Raw genomic sequence first — 21,359 nt, forward strand, 5'->3', positions numbered from 1 at the left:
AAGGCTTAGGTTTGTAAGGTCTGAAGGCCAGGATAAGGCAGGCACTTTATCTCTCAAATTTTAGTGAGGACGAAAACACATTTTGAGATCTCCTTGAGAAATCGCAAAACCTTAAAAGAAAACTTGACTAACGGGACATTTTACTAGAAGAAAATTTTGAGATGGTTCTCAACAGATATGGGATGGTCATGCTCAAAATACTATATTTTATCTTATGTGGTTAATATTTCAAAATAAATAATGAAACAAGCCCCCTTTTGTCTGAGGACCTTCTACTGGCTTTCCTTATTCTTATATTTTTCTTTGGGATTTGCCAAGATGTCTGTTTACCTTGAAGGGTCCATTTTACTAGGTTACCATCACTTTGTTTTTCAATGTACTGTCACATGGACAAGCTATTTTATTTCCACATGGACCTTACAATCATTATTGTTTAGGACATGAATTACTTTTTCAAGATGAAAAAAAGGAAAAAAAAAAAGAATTTTCTCCTTCCATTAGGCCACAATATTCCTGCGCTGAATGCTTCCACTTTCAAAATACAAGGCAACATCCTGGGTCCTAAGTCAGTGGCTCGCATCGCCAACCTGGGAAAAGCAAAGGCTAAAGAACTGGCCACCAAGCTGGGCTGAGTGGATGCAGTTGAATTTCTGTACATAAAAGTGATAAAAGGTTCTCTTTCAAAAAAAAAAAAATGCAAGTTAAACTGTTCTTTATTTACACAGCTGTTTAAATGATGCATGGTATTACATATTGAAGTTTGTGGGGGGAATTAATTGCATGTTTCTAAATATGTGATCGCTCTATCGCTTTCGCTCCTGTAAAAATGAGATGTTGATCTTTACCAAATTTCCCTTGATATTAAATCTTTAGCATAAATGAATATAATCGCTTCTCATCTAATAGAGCTAACCCCATAATACACAAGATACTATGGTGTTAAGGTAATGTCATCTAGTGAACGGGGTCTAACACCTCCTTTCTTCAGTAAGCTCTGACAAATTTAAGTTTTGGTGGAAGTAGGCTGTTCCAATTTCTTTCTCTTCTTTCAATGTTTTGCTGTAGTTGCTGAATAGTTTCTTAGCCAGGAAAGAAAAAGGATTAACTTGACTAAAACCCAGTTAAAATGCAAATGAAATGAATTTCTGGGCAATAAAGCATGCATTAAGCTGGAACTCTAATGAACATAATAGTAAAAAGTCCCTGGAATACTTTATGCACCTCTATCTATTTCATCTTTATGTTCATTTAGATGTAAGTCTTCCGATAATTTTAGAGGTTTTGCATTTCTGCTTGCCGCAAACATGATTAACTGCTTTATTGCTCCGTTTTCTCCAGAGACGGCTTCAAACCTACTTAATTTCATTCTCCTGAAACCAAACCATGAGGCCCAAAAAAGATTCTTGTGTGACTTCTAAGATTTATGCTTATTTCGTAGGGATGATGGAAATTCGGTATTAGTGGCACTACATAATGGAAAAGGGCTAAGTATAGTTAAGCGGTTTCGGTACCTGTTTTGCAATGAAATATTTGAAACAAAAGAAATTGAATGTTTGTGTTATATCGGTGTATCCGTGTGTTAATTATTAGGATGGAGATAAGAGGGAATGATTTCCTTACAGAAACAGAGTCACTATCCTCTTATCAGCCTGAAGATAGAGGATGGCCTCTCCGGGAGGACCTGGGAAGAGGAGAGTCATTTTGGTGATGGATTTTCCTGACTCAGGTATCCCTTTTGTTGAGATAAGCCCAAGTTTAAGCAACCGTAACTGGGTCATTTCTTTTACCTTGTTAGACCTATTCACATTGTGCTCAAAAGCTTTTTAAAAATTCAGAGGATTTTAACATATTATCCTATAAAATAATTGTATAATCTATTATTATAATAGATCATAAAAGAGTATGGTTATTATAGAGTAAGTACTATTCCGGAATCATAAAATGTTAATAAGTGTTCAAGGTCAAGAAAATATAGGATAGGTTGAGAGTTAAGTCTACAGAAGCTGGCGCGTTACGGGTTGAAATAGCTGCAAAAGATTCATGAAGTCTATTCTATGCCAAGAACAGTATCCCCGAAACTAATTTAAATGATTAGTTTTACTTTTTTCACGTTCACCCGTTAGAAAGCATATGGTATAGCCTCAATGATTATAGCAATAAAAAAGGGCCATTTGCTAGTCATGGCAGTGTCGTGACGATGAGAGGTAAGGTCAAACAGAACAAAAGAAAAACAGTCTGAAAACTCAAAGCCAGAGAAATGTATTATGTAACGTGCGTTACCCACTATCACATGCAGTGGCCTTTTTGATATTGAAAGGAAGTGTTTTGGCTTCAACTGCCTGTTCCCCGACACATTTATCTAGAATTAGGTGGGGCAAGTGAGTTGTTATTGAGTAGGTGGTCCTCTCCACTTATCCTTTGTGATCGGCTACCTCTGGACTCTTTCTTTCTAACCCCAGAATATTAACTCGGCCAACCGCTCCGTGAGTGAAAGAGCCTTCACCGAGTATATGTTCTGTCCTCTAGGAAATACAAGAGGCAGTGACTCAGAAAGTACTTTAAATACCGAGCAAATGTAACTCTTTTATTGTCCTATTTAAATTATCCTTTCTCCAGTTAAAATGGAGCTGTTATTCTATCATAAACCATGTACCTATATACTCATTTACATTCATAGAGTCATGGAGCTCTTAATCTTAGCTTCCTTGAACCAATTAATTCTATTCCAGTCATGCTCTGGGTATCGCTCCTTCCTGCCATCCCTACCCTGCTCTACCTCTGCATTCTTTCCAAGTTCTTCCCTATTACTATAAAGAGAATAGATACAACACGAGTATGCATTTACTGTGCTTCTCTGAGGCAGCAGCACTCTGTCTCCGTGAAGTTATTTCTTCTTCTAATCTATAATGTAGTATTTACTCATTAAGGCCACGTACCGCTTCCGTCATGAGTGATGGCGGTCAACAGTCTACAAGCCCACGGAACCGTGTTGGTAGATTGTTGGCTCTGGGAAGAGAAGGTTAAGTCACTTGACAAAACACCACCACTATGGTTTGGCTGTCCAAGACTTTTCCTTCCCACATTTCTCTGTGTATGTATCAATCTCAATCACCCTCTGTTTGTTAGAGAACTTCTACCTTCATGGAGCAAGATATCCTTCTAATAAACCTTCAATCCAGGCGCCACCATCCTGGCCCCCATCTCCCACCTCTCTGATTGATTCAACAATGAGCACATGGTCAGGTGGCTTGATCAAACCCTTCCTAGCAGCTATTCTACTACAAAGGGAAGGGATAAATTTCTCTTCGTTTTGTTGTGATTTATTCATATAATAGAGTCTCCAAGTAGGAAGTCCCTGCTCTCAGGTTGTTTTTCTATCTAGAAAAATAGCATCAAGCACACTCTAGGTCTGAAAGCTCCTCGAAGGTTTCCCAGATGTGATGGGAAATAGACCCTGTATTCAGAGGGCAGAGAGAGACTGAGGGAGGAGGTAGGCCACTCCGTGTTGACAGGTTGCAGGTTGAGCAAGCGAGGCAACTTACATACAAGGCTTGTCTTGGATGGCAGCAGAACAAATAGATCTCTGCACCTGCCTTCCAAATCCTAGAAGTTTATATAGAAGTCTTAACGGGGTTCAGTCATATATACTGTCCATATGGCCTTAATACCACATGCTATTGCAAGGCTATGACCTTGGAGTACTTTTCTAGGAGCAGGAAAGGCAAGGAGAACCTGTATTCCAAGGATGGGGGCAGGGGAGGTGAGGCTCTAATTGCCCAGGGCCAGTTCAAGAGTCAGTTGGCTGTCACTTCCTCTTCACAATCTCCTTCAACACTCCACCCCTCATGACCAGCTCTTATAATCCCACATGCCCCCCACTTTCCAGAATGCGCCCTTAGCCATCAGCAAGGAGTTTCGTTAGCATAGAGGTAGCTATCTGGCTACATTGGAGGCCCTGCAAGAGAAAACACAAATTAAACAAGGATTTCCAAATTTAGTGACAACCTTTTCAACCAAGATCTCGGATCTGGACCACTGATTCATTAAATTGCCTAAGCTGGGGGTCGGCTCTGTCATGACATTCACATGGATACTTAGGTGATTTAATAAAGATAGTACATTAGCCGACTCGTGTCTGTCTAACGGACAACATTCTGCTAGGATGATGGCACAGGTGTCTCCCTGTGAGCCCATCCTATTTTGGAAGACAGCCTTGCTCTTGAGAGGCACTTGAGCGTTCAGTAAGGACAGACTCAAGGCTTGATGAGTAAATTTGGTAAGGGCTTTTGTATGTGCTATAACATCCTTTAAGCCAATGAAGGGGACAAAGATGGCGGCCAAACGATCATACCAGTGAAGGACAGAATGTGCCTACCTGGCTGTGAAGAGGAAGTTTGGCAGCCATTGTTCTTGTGGAGCAGATTCACCTCTGTGTCCAGGAAAACTGAGGGCGGGATGGTCCAACCACTCAGGTGGAAACCACATTTTGTGTCACACAAGTCATTGGATTCCATGTAGTGCAACCTAATAGATCCCTGGGCAGTGCACCAGTCAGGGCCACATCAGCCACTCTCCCTTACTATGACAGAGTGACTACACAGTTTCACGGATACCCATCCCGTGTTTCTAGTACAGTTGGGTTGACTGTATTTATTTATTTAAGGACTTATTTATTTATTTATTTAAATATTTTATTTATTTATTCATGATAGAGAGAGAGACAGAGATACAGGCAGAGGGAAAAGCAGGCTCCCCGGAGGGAGCCCCATGTGGGACTCAATCCCAGGACCCCGGAGTCACAATGTGAGCTGAAGACAGTTGCTCAACCACTGAGCCACCCAGGTGCCCTATTTATTTATTTTTAAATATTATATTTATTTATTTTAGAGAGAGAGAGAGAGAGATCATGAGTGGGAGGAGGAGGCACAGGGAGAGGGAGAAGCAGACTGCCCGCTGAGCAAGGAGCCTGACACAGGTTGATTCCAGGACCCTGAGATTGTGACCTGAGCTGAAGGCAGATGCTTAGACTGAGCCAGACAGGCGCCCAGGTTGATTCTATTTAGAGGGATTTTTCTGTTCCCAGCATAGGAGTGCTCAGGTGCCCAAATACCCAAGACATAGAGTAAGCCATTCCCAAATCTGAGCATAGCCACCCACGACGGTAATGGTGGCATTTCTAGAACCTTTCTCATCAGCAATTGGATGGGCTGCCTTCCCAGTTTGTCTGACAGAGAAAGAACACTCGTGTCCAGCGTTGTTAATACCATGTGCTACAGGCCGGGCTTCGGGGTCGGTGTCGGTAATACCAGATGATGTAAGAGTCCTGGGCCTCCCTTATTCTTCTTTGACGTACTACTTAAGGGCCTTCTGGCCCCTTCCCTAGAGAGGCGATACCCACCAAGGCAATCCTGAGGAGCTAGGGAGAGGTAGCAGTTGACCCCAAACCCAAAATTTTGATGGATTATTTTGTTAGGTATGAGTGGGTCAGCTGTAGAAGGATAGTTCCATCAGGTGATAAAACATCACAGGAGCAGCAGAAATCTAAGGCCAAAAAGATGTATTTACTAGAGGTCTTCCCCTTCTCCAAGAATGACGCTTGTGGCCTGATCTTTAAATGATAATGTGGCTGCAGCTTTAGGAATTTGACCCATCTGTGCCTCCCGGCATTGTTGGCCAAGGGAGGCAGCATGGGCAGCCATGAAGAGGTGGGCTGTGGGCAAGACATTCCAGGCCAGGACCCCCCTCCTGGACCCTTCTCCTCTCTTTCGATGGTGCATGTTTCATCCCACCAAGTGCAGTGCTGCCATAGGTCTGGCTTGCAGCAGGACAATGTGATGCCAGTGGAGACTGAGTGGCTCCCCCTTCCCCAGGGGTTGGAAGTAACTCACCCATCCTGAGGGGACATCCCGTGGCAAATGCCAGTCAATAATTCCTTTTCCAGAAGTGATGACATTCGGTGTTCTCAGCAGCACAGCAGGGGGATCACAATGAGAAGTGAGGCCGTGGCTGTCCTCTGTGTCCTCCACACCTGTAAGGTGTCCTAGGCCTCGGCAAGGGTTCCCAGTCCGGCCTATGGGACACGTGGGCCCTGTTGGTCTATCATTCAAATGTAGTCAAGCCTGGGAAAGTACTTTTGGTTTTACCTGTTAACAATTTAATTTACTACTTTATATGCCATTTGTTCCTTTCTACCAACCCCGCTGCGTGTGGGTTATAGGGAACATGGAACCTACACTCAGTGGTGCGCTCTTTTGCCCAGTCTTGTACATCATGACCTTTAAAAGTTGATTCCTGGGTCACCTGGGTAGCTCAGTGGTTGAGCATCTGCCTTTGGCTCAGGTTGTGACCCCGGGATCCTAGGATTGAGTCCCACATCGGGCTCCCTGCAGGGAGCCTGCTTCTCCCTCTGCCTGTGTCTCTGCCTCTCTCTCTCTCTCTCTCTGTATCTCTCATGAATAAGTAAATAAAATCTTTAAAAAAAATAAAAAACTAAAAATCGATTCCTGATCACTGTGTATGTGATGAGGGTATCCATGCACGGTGCTCAGTCTCTCTAATCCTCTAATGGTAGAGGACTCGTTAACACCGTGGCAGAGGAAATCTTGGGTCAGGTCACATGTAGTGTCCACACCAACCAAGGCATATTTAGAAACCTCACTTGGAGGAAGGGAGCCAATATAATTAATTTGCCAATCCCTTACCAGCTGGGAACTCCAATGGATGGCCCCAGATTCCTTTGGCAGGTGCCCTGGGTGTTGTTTAGAGCAGCCTGGGCAAGCTGTCACCGCATTAGCCAAGTCGCTGTACCTCCAGGGCAACCCAGCATTGTTGGCCATATGCTGGCCCACGTGGGCACCGTGACGGCCACTCTCTCGATGCATCCAATCTGCAATATCTACCTCAGGGTCCGTAGCACCATGCACGCTGCTGGAAACTGTTGCTCTCTGGGGGTGTAGGGTTTCTGCCCCCTTCCAGCACTGAGACTGGGAGCACGGTCCCCTTTTGCTGTTTCTGCCACTATGCCTACCCCTTACTTTCTGAAGTCACAGAAACATCTCATTCAAATGGCGTCCCTGCTTAGGATGTGTCCAGAGCTTAAATTAACGTCATTAATACGTTTGCCTTCTTCACGATGGTTTGCTGTCCTCATCCCCCATCCTCTGTGTGCCCTTTCTTTAAAAAGTGGCACAGAGCTGGAGGCCCTCTGCTAGCCGGGCATGAAAGTTCCCCAACCCCAAAAACCCGTACGGAGGCCTGCACCTTTTTCACCTCTTAGGAGTTGGCCGGGCTTGCACTTGATCAATCACAGCTTCAGAGACAACAAGGGTCTTGCCCAACCAGATAACTCCCCAAAACGTCACGGAGGCATCTGGGCTTGAATTTTCTGTGGGTTCACTCTCCATCCTCTCCCTCACAGATGTTCCAGCAAAGCCTGCAAGGTGTCCTGCAGCAGAGGCCAATTGTCACATGGTAAACAAGGTACCATCCGTGTAATGGGCCAATTTTACTGATGTGGAGACAGAGAACAGGGATAGGTGTCAGGCCGCCTTGCCCTGACAGGGTGGAGCGATGCCAGTGGCCCTGGGGGAACATGTGAAAGGTTGTCCTTGCCATGTGGAGACAAACTGGTCTTGTGACTCAGTGCATAATGAGGAAGGTGTTTGTTAGGCACAGGACGGTCAAGGTGCCGTGTTAGGACTAGGACCACGGTCAAGGTACCTCCGACAGTGGCGATGTCAGGCACAGCCACATCGATGGGGGCGGCGGCACTACCTTACCAGTTCCTGGAGCCCACTGTCGTCCACCATGAGCCATCTGGCTCTTTCGTCATCCGGACGAGGCTGGTGCGGGTCTCGGATGGTTTCCCCGTCTCCTATGTCCCCGGGGAAGTTTACATTATTTGGCAGGAACCACTCTACATAGGGTTACTGGTTTCCAGTTGACGCTTCCCCTCAGTACTGGTTTAACTACAATTACCCAGAAGCAGAACCAACTGGTAGAGGTTTGCAGAGTTTGACCTTGCAGAGTTTGGCACGTTCAATATGTTCTCTGGTACTGTAGGGAGAAAGAAAAAAACAAAACAAAACAACAACAACAACAAAAAACCCTTCCTTTACCATAACTATGTTCTCTGTAAGCATCAAGGACACCGAGGTGGCCAGGAAACATCTGAGGGTTACCATGTATTAGACTACATTCAGCTCCAGGCCGCACAGAGCTAGTACCTTTGTTCACTTCTGGAATATCAGTGAATAGTCGCCTCGACATGAGGCCTCTGATCACCCTCAATGGCCCTCACCTGGAGACAATCCCGACCTGCATCCTATAGCCAGGGTGTGGGAAGCACTCATCCTGAATGGGATTCTATCCCTGAGGCTTCTTCTGGAGCAGGTGGGGCACCCGGGATGATAGAGGTAGGTGGGGGGATCCCTGGGTGGCGCAGCGGTTTAGCGCCTGCCTTTGGCCCAGGGTGCGATCCTGGAGACCCGGGATCGAGTCCCACATCGGGCTCCTGGTGCATGGAGCCTGCTTCTCCCTCTGCCTGTGTCTCTGCCTCTCTCTGTGTGCCTATCATAAATAAATAAAAAAAATTAAAAAAAAAAAGAGGTAGGTGGGGAAGGTCTGAACTGTGTTCCAGGTGTTGAGGCTTTCCACGGGGCAACCGACACAGTGTTGGTTTGTTGGGCATCTCTTCATGTAGGGTCACTGACGCAATGAGGTCAAACCCCATTTTATACTGGGTTATTTTTACCAGGACATTTACAGGTGATTTGGATAACCTGGATCAGCAGTGGATCACCCAATATTACAAATATGTGTCCCCCAGTGGGGCCCAGCATGGATACCAGCATCCCACACCACCTGTTGGGGGTTGATAGGAGAATCTTGGCTCTCATTCTTGCTGTAAATGTGGCCCAATCGGGGCCTTCCGTAACAGAGGTGTCAATATCCTGCTTCTTTCTCAGCTCCCTAAAAATGTGTTGTAGCTCCTCTATGTATTTCCAGGGTCCCCAGTGTTCAGGGAGATCCCACTCCTTGGGCCAGGCCTCATAGCAGGCTAGAATAATCCAATCCATAAGGGAATAAGTGTCTCAAGTCCTTCAAGCACCATGCAGGTGGTGCCGGAGGGCACAGTGTGTGGAGATGGTTCTCACTTTCTCTGCCTTTTACCTGGTCAGAGAAATATCATCACCTCCAGTATCCCGCAGCTGCCCTAACTCAGCCTGGATACTGAGCAGTTCCTGGAACTCAGCAGCTGGATCAATAATCAGTGGGAATATATTCTCTCAACATGAATGTTTCCTAAACTGGGGGCTGTCCCACTGGCTGGGGTTACTATTGCTGTGTTTTTGCTTTCTATGCAGATTTGGGGTAGAAGGGCATGGGGTGCTCCATCCATTTCACTATTAATTACCGTGGCATCCTCCTCTTCACTCTCATCAGTTTTCCAGAGATTCCCCTTCTTAGTGCCCCAATCAGTCTTAGTCACAAGTGCTGTGACCTTACTACCTGGCATATGTGCCCTCCTAGTCTTGCACAACTGCACACCCAAGTCTCCGACTTGTCATCCTGCCCGCCCAGCTTGTCTGCCAGCCCTGAAGCTAACAGAGTAGCAGACACCTGCATGTGCTTCTCTAACTCCAGCTTCTCTTCCAATTTGCTAACTCAAGCTTGGCCTCTCGTTGGGCAGAGGTGGCAGTTGCTCTGCCCAGGGTGGAGGCCAGCCCGCGGTGGTAGCCATGCAGTTCTCTTCTTTGCTGCAGTGCGCTATGTGTAGTTCCTCCAAGGAACAAGCAGAATCAAACTGGGTGGTGTTTTCAGGGCATCCCCATACTCACATTGTGGTCCACACATCTAACATAGGGCCACCCACCCCCCGCCCCACATAGAGGCCAGTGGCCAGCTCGGGATTTCCCCCGCAGATACCTCATTCCCAAGGCCCATTTCATTGTTCTCCAGCTTGCCAAATGTTGATTTGCAAGCTCCTGAGAAAATTCCCAGGTGTGGTCTGAAACTGACCCTGGAGAAGGTCAGGGAGAAACTAGAGAAAGAGGAAGACCACTCCAGATTGGTAGGGAGCAGGTGGTATAAGCACGGGAGCTTACATATGAGGCTTGTCTTGGGCAGCTGCCAGATGTGTAGATCACTACTCACCCATTAGAATCTTAGAAATGGTTGTATATAGTTCTTAACTGGATTCAGTTGCAAATATCATCCAGGTAGTCTCAATACTACTTGACTAACTCAAGGCTATATCCTTGGGGATGCTACTGGGAGCAGGGAAGGCAAGCGGACCCCACATTCTAAGGATGGGGAGCAGGGGAGAAGCCTCTGATTGCCCAGGTCCAGCTAGTAAGTCAACTAGTGGTCATGTCCTCTCAATGACCTCGTCTAACACACACACACACACACATATATATATATATATATATATATATATATATATTTAAATTTTTATTTATTTATAGTCAGAGAGAGAGAGAGAGAGAGAGAGAGGCAGAGACACAGGCAGAGGGAGAAGCAGGCTCCATGCACCGGGAGCCCGATGTGGGATTCAATCCCACGTCTCCAGGATCGATCGCACCCTGGGCCAAAGGCAGGCGCCAAACTGCTGCGCCACCCAGGGATCCCATAACACATATATTTTTATTTGACAACGTATGTGTTGCACTTTGGAATGCTAATTTAATACATTTAAGAAGGAGTGCAGGTTATGATATAATGATTAACATAAAAATTGATACACACAGTTTGAAACAAAATATATCTCAAGGAGAGTGTAGGGATGTATTCAGTTAGAGGCTTTTCTCATATACAGATGAAAGATTGCTTAAAATTAAGATATGGATCATTCTTTCAATTAAGGAAAATGGGGTGATAGTTGTCACGATTTGATAAATTCACTGTTTTACTAATAACTCTTTCCCTGCAGCACACCACTTTCCAGGTATTTGAGATTTTTGAATGTGAACAGTAGATATATTTAAGCCAATTATTTAGGACTAGATTATACTGACTAAATTAAATATTAGCTGGTATAAATTCAAAATCTTACAACAATAACAACGTATCATCATGGCGATTCATGAAAATTTTTCATCAATGTAATTCCTCTGTAAGTAATGGGAGAAAGCTAAATTTAATTTAGAGACCCTTTTTCAAATATCTGGTATAGCTTATCAGGCTAATATATGCTTATTATGCTCATATATATAATATAAAGATTAAGAAATATATTTAATTCGGAATCCCTTATGAAGCAATAGTGTGCAATGAGCAAGGAATCACATCACCATTAAAAACAGGAAGCTGTCAAACAAAACAAAACAAAACAAAACAAAACAAACAAACAAACAAAAAAACAAGAAGCTGTCATGTCCCTGTCGGCCTTGTGTGAGAAGAGTTTCTCTGCGAGTCCCTAAGCTGCTTATGCTGTTCTTGTGTCCTGTTCTCTGGTTGCTATATACTTTCTTCCTAAAGCCCCCTGCAGGTGACTCCTCACGCCGAGAGCCCTGCATGTCAACGATCACAGGGCCTCCAGCACCTGCACTGCTGTCCATTATCTTCTCTGTTTCACAACTGCCTCCGCTAGGCCTCTACAAAGGAAAGACCGTGTCCTAATTTCAGGCATCTCAAGCTTTAATGCTTCGAGCTGGAATCTTCTCAAATTTGCATCACGTGGGAGATGGAACCTTTTCTCCTTGAAGATCACATCATGGGGTGGATGGCAATCCTTGACAGTTGCTTCTCTTCCCCTGAATGTGCCTGGACTGTGTGGCAGGGTCACTCAAATGAAGGAGTCGCACTGGGGGTGTGTGGATTGTCGGGGAAGGCGCTCATGCTAGCCCTGGGGGATGTAAGCAAGTTCTCAGTCGTCTGTGGTTAAAGGCCTCGGAGGATGCTGACGTATACAACTGTGCCCAAAAGGGCAAAAAAGGTGCTACCACTCCTGAAAGAGAAAATCAGACTGAAGAAGGGCAGTCGAGAGGCTTCAAGTGTACACTGGGTGAGTCGTATAGTAGTGGGTGATGAGATCTAACAGTTAATAACTTTGAAGGAAAGAGAAGAACTAGAACTTGAAATTATTGAAATCACATAATAATTGTCAAATGAAATGCATTTGTTTGAAAAAAATATTTACTTTTCTAAAGAAAATATTTTATTTATTTGAGAGACAGAGAAAGAGATTGAGAATGGGCAGTGGGGAGGGGCAGAGGGAAAGAGAGAGGCAGACTCCCTACTGAGCAGGGAACCTGATGCGGGGCTCGATCTCAGGACCCAGAGATCATGACCTGAGCTGAAGGCAGATGCTTAACTGAGTGAGTTGCTCAGGGGCCCTGAAAAAAATTATTTTAATATGTGATAATAGCACTCAGGGAAGAAAATCCAGGTGTTTGTGTCCTGCCGGCCATGCTTGCTTTTTCAACTCCTGTTACCTATGCTTCTCACCTGCACCATTTCATCCCCTCGCTGTTTCCCATGGGACTCTGCCAACACTTGCCAGTGTTTTCTATGAAATATCTCTTCTGCTATTGCTAATGTGCCCTTACTCTTTGTGTTAATATGTCACAAAGACGTGTGTATGGTGGCCGCCTACATTTTAGATTCGAGCTGAAATCTATGTAGGTTATTAGCTGGGGGGTTGATGGGGTAAGTCACCTGCCTGTACAACATATGGCAACGGGCCATGAAGGCCTATCCGTAGACAGGTTTTACAACAACATGTATTTAATGAGAAGAAAAGAATGAAAATATTATTCTGATACCTCCGCAGGAATTTACATGTATTTAGGAAAATCTTACATTGAATGATACGCCAATTCCAACTGATTCTGTGTCTGAAGTGAAGTCAATGATAAATGTCCCCACTCTACCCTCATTATAGACAAGGCTGAGGCAGATTTTTCTCACAGTTGTGATAGAGGGAGAAACATTCTCTTCTTTGCTTGACCTACATAGAATAGTTACGTGCTGAAAGACCAAATTAGGGCTGGTGAGAACTTCTCAATAATAAACAATTTTTGAAATTTTAATGGTAAGATATAAATCATGGTTAACAGGATTTTCAAGAGAACGGATTACTTCTAACAGTTAATCATATAATGTTTTGCCTGAAAAGCAGGATAGATTGTTTTATTTTATGAGCAAATGCATCATGGATGGTGCAGCTGCTAAAAATTTGCTCCTTCTCTAGGCATTTCTCTTTTGCCCATAACTTTACACTGATTAAATTTAAGTATGTCCTAACCTCCCCCCCCCCGCCCGCACTTTGTAAGATCGGATTCTGAACTTCAGTCCTCTGCATGCCGAGAGGTTTAACTCTTGTCTGATATTATTCACTCACAAAATCAAAATTCAAATTAGTAGTTTGGCTGGACTATTCTATTTTTTTAATATAATATTGCTTGTGAATATACCCTGCTCTTAAAAACATACTGGCATAATCCAAGGTGTCCTGCCAAGGGCCCTTCTTTTCTTCTCTCACCTTCCATCTTTCTTCCAGAGATCTTATTCTCATGTTGGTGGAAGCCATACTTTTTTAATGAATTCTTCAATGCAGCCATCATTCTTCACTTTCCTCCATAAGTTCTTGGAATATACCCCTCAGAGAGATCTTTAATGATGCATTGATGTAACTGGACCACGCCATCACAATTGTTCACTTCCCTCCATAGACCATCCTACTTATGCACAGGTAAAAGCCACACAAGTCATGATGCCATTGAATGCCAGCATTTATCGCCACACACCTCCTCCATGAACATCCCGATTGCTCTTCTGCTTGTTCATAATTCAGGTACAAACTCTTATCCTGAGGATCTGCTTTCTAGAACCATCGCTGATGCTGTCTTTGCATAGGTTACCTACTAAGCAGAACATGAAACAAATGACACATGTGCCATTACTTTGCTTGAATGCATAATTTCAAGGTGTAAGGGTCAAAGATACAATTTTGAGCTGTTCACGGTGTTACATGATCCCAGTGAAACTGCATAAAATGCATGTCAGGACTCTTATTTGGAGAAGAGAAAGGAGAAGAACTTTTCCTCTGGTTCTCACTTCCTAGTCTCACTACCAAATAGAGATTGCCTCGGGATGGGATTTACGAATTTGATTAAGTGATGCACATCAATGGATCATCATCAGCACAAGACAGCCCAGACTCAATTCTTGGTTCTGCAGTATAGAACGCTCAACTCGCAGACCACCTGTAGGAGACCCCTCTTGCATTATTTCTGGTCCTCTCTTCCAAACTCCTCTCTTGTTGCAGACATCACGCAGCAAGCATCTCCACATGGCCCCCACCGAGAGCCCCAGTCACCACTCGGCATGCCGCACTGTGATTCAGTGTCACATGCTTCTTGTTACAGGGTTTCTTTTGGCATCATGGTGAGAACTTGCTTAGCATCCTCACATGCACACTCTGAGATTGTGAGCTTTTAATGCCAACGCGAGATGAAAGTTGGCGGACTAGGAAGTGAGAACCAGAGGAAAAGTTCTGCTCCTTTCTCTTCTCCAAATGAGAGTCCTGACATGCATTTTATGCAGTTTCACTGGGATCATGTAACACCGTGAACAGCTCAAAATTGTATCTTTGACCTTTACACCTTGAAATTATACATTCAAGCAAAGTAATGGCACATATGTCATTTGTTTCATGTTCTGCTTAGTAGGTAACCTATGCAAAGACAACATCAGCGATGGTTCTAGAAAGCAGATCCTCAGGATAAGAGTTTGTACCTGAATTATGAACAAGCAGAAGAGCAATCGGGATGTTCATGGAGGAGGTGTGTGGCGATAAACGCTGGTATTCAAGGGCATCATGACTTGTGTGGCTTTTACCTGTGCATAAGTTGGATGGTCTAAGGAGGGAAATGAACAATTGTGGTGTCCAATCACTGTGCACTTGACCGGCACGGGAGAAATAAATATAAGGATGGCTTCCATTTGCTTATTGAAAGTCTTAGAAATGAAAAATGTTACTCTGGAAGCAACAAAATTCAACTAAATGAGAAACCCATAAGATTTTTTAAAGCTTTTATTTAAATTCCAGTTAGTTAACATACAGAGTAATATTAGTTTCTGTGAACAATTTAGAGATTAAGCACTTCCATACAACACCTGGTGCATATCACAAGTGCACTCTTTAACCCCCATCAACTAACCCACGCACCCCCACCTCCCCTCTGGTAACCATCACCAGATGGTCTCTATAGTTGAGTTTGTGTCTTGCTTTGCCTCTTTCTTTTCTCCCCCGAGGATCATTTGTTTTGTTTCTTAAATTCCCCATATGAGAGAAATCATATGGTATTTGTCTTTCTCTGACTGACTTGTTTCTGTTAGCATAATGCTATCTCCATCTGCGTCATTGTAAGTAGCAAGATTTCATTCTTTTTTTATGAAAGTCATAAGATCTTTAAGGTGACTTTTAAGCAGATTCACCTTCTATAGCTATTGAGAAGTTTGTGCTGAAAATCAGGGCCAGCTTCAGAATATAAGTATAGTTGATATGCAAAGAAATGTTGACAGATCTCTTATGTCAAAGCCAGGCTACACTGGAAAAGAAACATGACTCAAAGCTGGAATAGGCATATGGATGAGAAGCCTTAGACTCTTAAATTCCACGTGTCCCTTAAACATTCAAGAAGATTCAAAATATGCACATTTAAGTAAGGATAATGGAGGATTGTGTTCTTCCAGGGATTAAGGTCTAAATATCCCTAATAGCAAATAACCCAGGCCGTACAATTCACCGACCAAGATTTAGGGTAATTTAGAACCTGTGGTGGAGAAAAATGGAGATGACAGATCTTAATTAACACCTGTAACCAGCTGCAATGATGAGGAATGAGGCTTCCAAAAGTCTTCCAGGGATCTATTGCATATGGTTACCACCCTTGAAAAGATGCTGTGGTCGGGTGCCTGGGTGGCTCAGTAAGTTAAGCGTCTGCCTTGGAGATCAGGTCATGATCTCCAAGTCCTGGGATCCAGCCCCCTGTTGGGCCCTCTGCTCCACAAGGAGTCTGCTTCTTCTCTCTCTCTGCCCCTTCCCCCTCTCATGTGTGCAAGCACTCACGTGCGCTCTCTCTCTCTCAAATAAGTTAATAAATAAAATAAATAAATAAAATATTTGAAAAACAGAAAAGATGCTGTGGTTAATTAAACTGTTACTTTTACTCTTGTAAAACAATTGCAGACCTCATATCCTCATTAAAATGGTATCCAGATATCATACCATGGGAGCCCACTATAATAAAGAAAACGTGGGTCCTAAGGGTACAAGGGCTAAACTGCATCAGAAACCTCAAATACAGCATTTCATATATACTTTGCCTTACCAGTCTTGTGGCAGCTGCCCCAGGTAGCTAGTTTTGCCCTAGCTAGTTCTTTCTGGACACAGGTTCGACCTGACTACACCTGACTTCTGTCCAGTTCAGCATGACTCTCATCGAATTTCCTAAATCCCACTCTTGATGCTATTACAGGAAGCCCTAGGTATCCACTCATATGTCACGTGGCAGGTTGGAGGAGTTAATGACAAGAGAATGTTTTACCAATGGAAGAGCAGAGCCGGTGGATACATCCTTCTCCCTTTCTTTCCCATGATCAGTGTTCCTCAGGTGTACTTTACTAAGCTACCATGGCACATGCCTATGGTTGGGACAATTGCTCACTTAGAGGGGCATCCACTTTGTTAAAGTGATCTCCTGTTGGGCCATCCTCCTCTTGTCCTCTTCTCTGGATTCTGATTAATGAGATGACAGCGCCAGAGATGTTTGCCTCAGATTCCACTTTCTGAGAAACTCTGATTAATATATAATTTAATAAATACAATTAAATATATTACTTTAAATTAACAAGTAATACCTAGTGTGTAGAGAATGCACTAAATCAAAATTTGTCTGACTTTTTTATAATTAAGTTTTTGCAAACAATTCTATTGTTTCTGATTTCCTAATATGCTGCTCCCTTCTCTGAAGAGTAATTTGAAAATAATTGTCAAATAACCCTTTGTTCCAATACCTGTACTTGCAAAAATGTATCTAAAGGATTTACCCTAAGAAGCATATAAACCATTTTATAATTGTGATTCTCACCTCATTATGTATTTTAGGAGGAAAATATCAGAAACAGATGTATAGCATCAAGATAAATAATTTAAGTAAATTATGATATGTGTAAAGGATGAGATGCTACACAATAATTAAAATTCATAATCTGGGAGTATATGTAATTATCTGTAATATGTCCCAGGAGAAAGTCTGTTAAAACCTGGATATACTGTGTGACTTTCATTTTAGAAATACACCAAAATATTAATAATACATATTTATGATCTTGTACAGTATTTTACTGCTTCAGAAATTTTTTTGTTTTTAATTTTTGTATAATAAAATCATTACTTCTACATCAGAGAAGTATATTATAGCCATAAATCATCTAATTCCTATATTTGTGACATTTTATCTGTGAATACTTCAGTATTTTTTCATAAAAAGTAATTATCTTTTTAAATATTTCACATTAAATAAATGTCCATGAACTTCATTAACCAAGTGGTCTCCAAATGTTTTTTTTTTTCTTATCAAGTAATGTTCAAAACAGACTGAATTATAGAGCTCCAAAAGCATTTGTACATAGTTTACCCAACATTTCCTGAATCCATAATGGAAAACAAACGGCACATTATAAGACTACAAGTTGGCATTTTCTAGAAATATGTTCAATGCAAACATTTTTAAAATATAAGAAATAATATCAAGACATTGGTATTACATTTACTTTTCATATATATATATATTCATATATATGAATATATATATACCTTTCTATCTTTCTATCTACTTACCTAGTGTTGCATATGGCTACTAGAAGACAACTTTGTAGGAGATATACTATTGTCCAGGGACAAAATAGAAAAAGGAAGGTACTTTTTTGATTTGGTGAAATCACATCTACAAAATGTGCAAACTAGATTTAAAAAGATTACTCACTTAACTGTCATGTTTTCCACATGGTCAAGATTAGGGTAGGGAGGTTGCTTTAGCATATACTGTAGTTTCCACTTTGTAAGGAAATATCTACACGCCTTCAACTACCAAGGAAAAAGTCCAGTGATAGAGATAAGATCATTTTGCAGAAATTGGATGATTGAATTCAATTGCATTTGCCAGTATTCTTTAGTTTTTTTCTCAGCCAGTAAGAAAACCACAGTTAACAGCTGCATAGACCTTCGACACATTATTTTTGCAAATGTCATGGTCAACAGCAACTAAACCCATATAGAGCATCTCTTGATGCTTCCTGAAGCTCAGGCAAAAGGAGAGGTAACAATGACAACTGACCTGAAAACCAGTATTATGTGCTCAAAATAATTAATAGAGAAATATGTATCTTCTGTGTAAATATCTTAAAGAAACAAGATAAGTGAAGAAGTCATCACATTTGGCATTGATTGACATTTCAATACTACCTACGTGATTAGCTGAATCCTAACCGCAGCTATCTTTTCTCACTGGCTTTTGAAGTTTAGCTGCCTGACCAAGTATGCACGTTAAGACGAGTATCATGAAAAGAAAAAGAAAAAGAAAGTTGTAGAGAATTGAGGTGTTGTTTTGTTTTTAATCCATTAGATGAAAAAACGAAAAAGGTTCACATATATTTCTGAAATGGGGCTCTATTGGGAGAGGTATGCAACGCTTTATGGCTAGTTATTATTATAACTCATCACCCGTGTATTATAATCACCCAAAGTAAATATACATTTAATGGTGTTTTTCTGAAGCGGAGCTCATAGCAACTCTGCCAAGTTGGTAGGGCAGCAGCCAGCCTCATTTTTCATGTAAAAAATAAAAGCATAGAGACCTTAAATAATATTACTTCACTTGCACTTTTTATTCCAGAAAAAATATATATTAATTAATACAAACCCACCTGATGTTACTGTGATTTTATGTCTTCAATTATTGGATTCACACAAATCATGGTTATCGGCTGATGGAATAGACACTTCCTAAGGGTGAGTGCTATGTCCCTAGCACCTAGATGTATGCCCGGTGAAAACAAACAAACAAAAAATAATAATAAAATAAAAAGAGGGAAAGAATAAAGGTAAGAAAATAGAATTTAAAGGAAAGAAGTGCATCTAAATGTGTAATGATAAAACTAAGATTCTCCTAGGATTTTTCCTCCCAAAGGGGAAATATATTCAGTGTACCTCATGTGCTTAAGTATAGCTATATCTTCTTACACAAAAGTATTTTCCTATACTAAACACCTTCAGATACCTATTTCTTTTCCATTATAATCCACTGTGAAGCATTTTGCTTACCCTACAGTGAATTTGAATTAAAGTGCCATATGCTGTTCTGAAGAGCTTGTTTCTACAAAGTATTTGCTACAATTATGGGCAACCCTTTGCAATTTGTGTCACTGCTTCTACACCAGAATTGGAGGCAAACCACATAAGTGTGATTGTGAGTGTGTGTTCATGATATTAGCCTATCTCTCCACCTTTGTATATGAGTAATATCTTACCTGTATCAAAGTTGTTTTACTAAAGTCATCAATTTCTTTTGTTCAGATGATTAAAATCAAAGTAAAATGAAATGGAAATGTAGAAATCTTTGAATAATGACATTTATAATCATAGATTAATTCTAACTATTTATATATAAAAAGAACAGTATAAAAATATATGTTTGAAGACATGTAAAATCTGCTTTCACTCTTCATCTTCTGCAATAACAAATTGGATTTCATAGGAATTTTTCAAACATCCTTTGGTCAGTGTGCATACGTGTATGTGTGTGTGCATCTGTGTAAATTCATTTTCCCACTTGATTTTAAACAGGCAATATTTTACCATCATTCCTTTGTTACTACATGATCCCAAATCAGCCTGAGTTCTTTTCTTCTTTCCTGATAAATTTTAGCAGATACTCTTCCGTAGCAAAAGAAGCTATATGAACATTGTTATGCTTAAAAACTATTTATGAATCTTGGAAAACATTTACTTAGGGTAGGGAAAATGGCTTTGGGGATTTTATTTTATTGAATTTATATATTTTTTTAATCCACATAATCCAAATGTTTCACAACTTCATGATTCAAAGCTTTTTAAACAACTCCTATGAGTGTTTTTTCTCAGATAGAGTATAAATATTTTGGTAGGGCAGATATTAAATGTGCAGTGCAGTTGAATAAATCTGTTTTATCTGTAGAGCGTGTGTACCTTAAAATGCATTTCTAGTCCTGGGCTGCATGAAAGTAATTTGGAGTGGGTAGGGGAAAAGGGAAGAATTATATAGACTTGTACTACAGAAGGGTGGTCCGTTGAATTAATTTCTGTGACATCTTAAAAACCACAGGCTGTCCTCCCAACACTTACTCGGTAGCTAAGGAATTAGGTACCGCCTTACCTCAATATCTGAATGATCCCTTCCTCTCCAAAAACACAAGGGGACTCATCTACTCATGAGGAGTAATTAGAGCTGTCAATCCCGAAGACCTGTGACTTAAACAAGAAGAGAATTGTTATTTTTAAATTAAAGGATACTTCTTACATGCACCCCTGAAAGACAGTTTCCAGCTTGTAAGCGGACATGTGACTCCGCTCCTTAGTGAGTTACCTATAGAGGCTACAGCAAGTGGAGTGGTTGCACAAAGTAATCTTTATTTTCCAGTAAATAAGGAGATCACAGGGAATAATTTCCATAGCCATGACTCCCTGAGCAGGGGTGAGTGGGTTCTTTTCATTTAGGATACAAGATGAATATTTAGAAAGGGGAACTTAGTCATCGCAGGTAAAGGTAGGTGCAAGTTTATACAGATGTATTTGGAGAAGACACCTACATGTACACCCTGTGCACCCTATGTTATGTCAATAAAGCGTGTGGTCCTCCTAAGGCAGACACTTTAACATCATAATGTAGCAGAGGTAACTGTGAGACACACCTGGACTCATGTATGGAACGTTGACTTGGTGACTGGGCTCAAGCTGGTTGAAGCTGGCTAAGGCTGGCAAGTTCTTGGTCTGCGGTAGGTAGGCTAGGGCTGTTCTGTGGTCTAAGATCATTCAGACTAAGGACTTAAAATATAGGGCTTGCTTCTTCATAGGCTGGGACCATATCAGTTGACCTTGAGTCCAGGCTTCTGCGGAAACACTAGTGTACTTGTTAGTGGGGCCTGAAAAGAAGCAAGAGCTAGTCAGGGAAAAACAGTCCTCTAAAATATAAGCTATACATTTTCTATAATTTTATCTTCATTAATCCTGTTGGACATGGCTTCAGTGCCTCAGCGCTCATAGTATCTTTGAGTAACTTTTATTGCTTCTAATAAAATAGAAATTTTCTGGT

The 21,359-nt window shown here is 41.8% G+C and overlaps 1 long non-coding RNA gene across 1 annotated transcript in view; it reads right to left on the reverse strand.

The window, feature by feature from the left end:
* Positions 1–20,429: 20,429 nt before the first annotated feature.
* Positions 20,430–21,359, reverse strand: part of LOC140631640 (uncharacterized) — a 38,367-nt gene continuing 37,437 nt past the window's right edge. Inside the window, exons 2-3 of the long non-coding RNA XR_012029172.1 lie at positions 20,959–21,189; positions 20,430–20,518 (exon numbers count right to left, since the gene is read on the reverse strand). This is a non-coding gene — a long non-coding RNA (uncharacterized lncRNA). The remainder of the gene's footprint in view (positions 20,519–20,958; positions 21,190–21,359) is intronic.

This window comes from Canis lupus, chromosome 4 (assembly GCF_048164855.1).
Source record: "Canis lupus baileyi chromosome 4, mCanLup2.hap1, whole genome shotgun sequence".
Taxonomy (NCBI): Eukaryota; Metazoa; Chordata; class Mammalia; order Carnivora; family Canidae; genus Canis; species Canis lupus.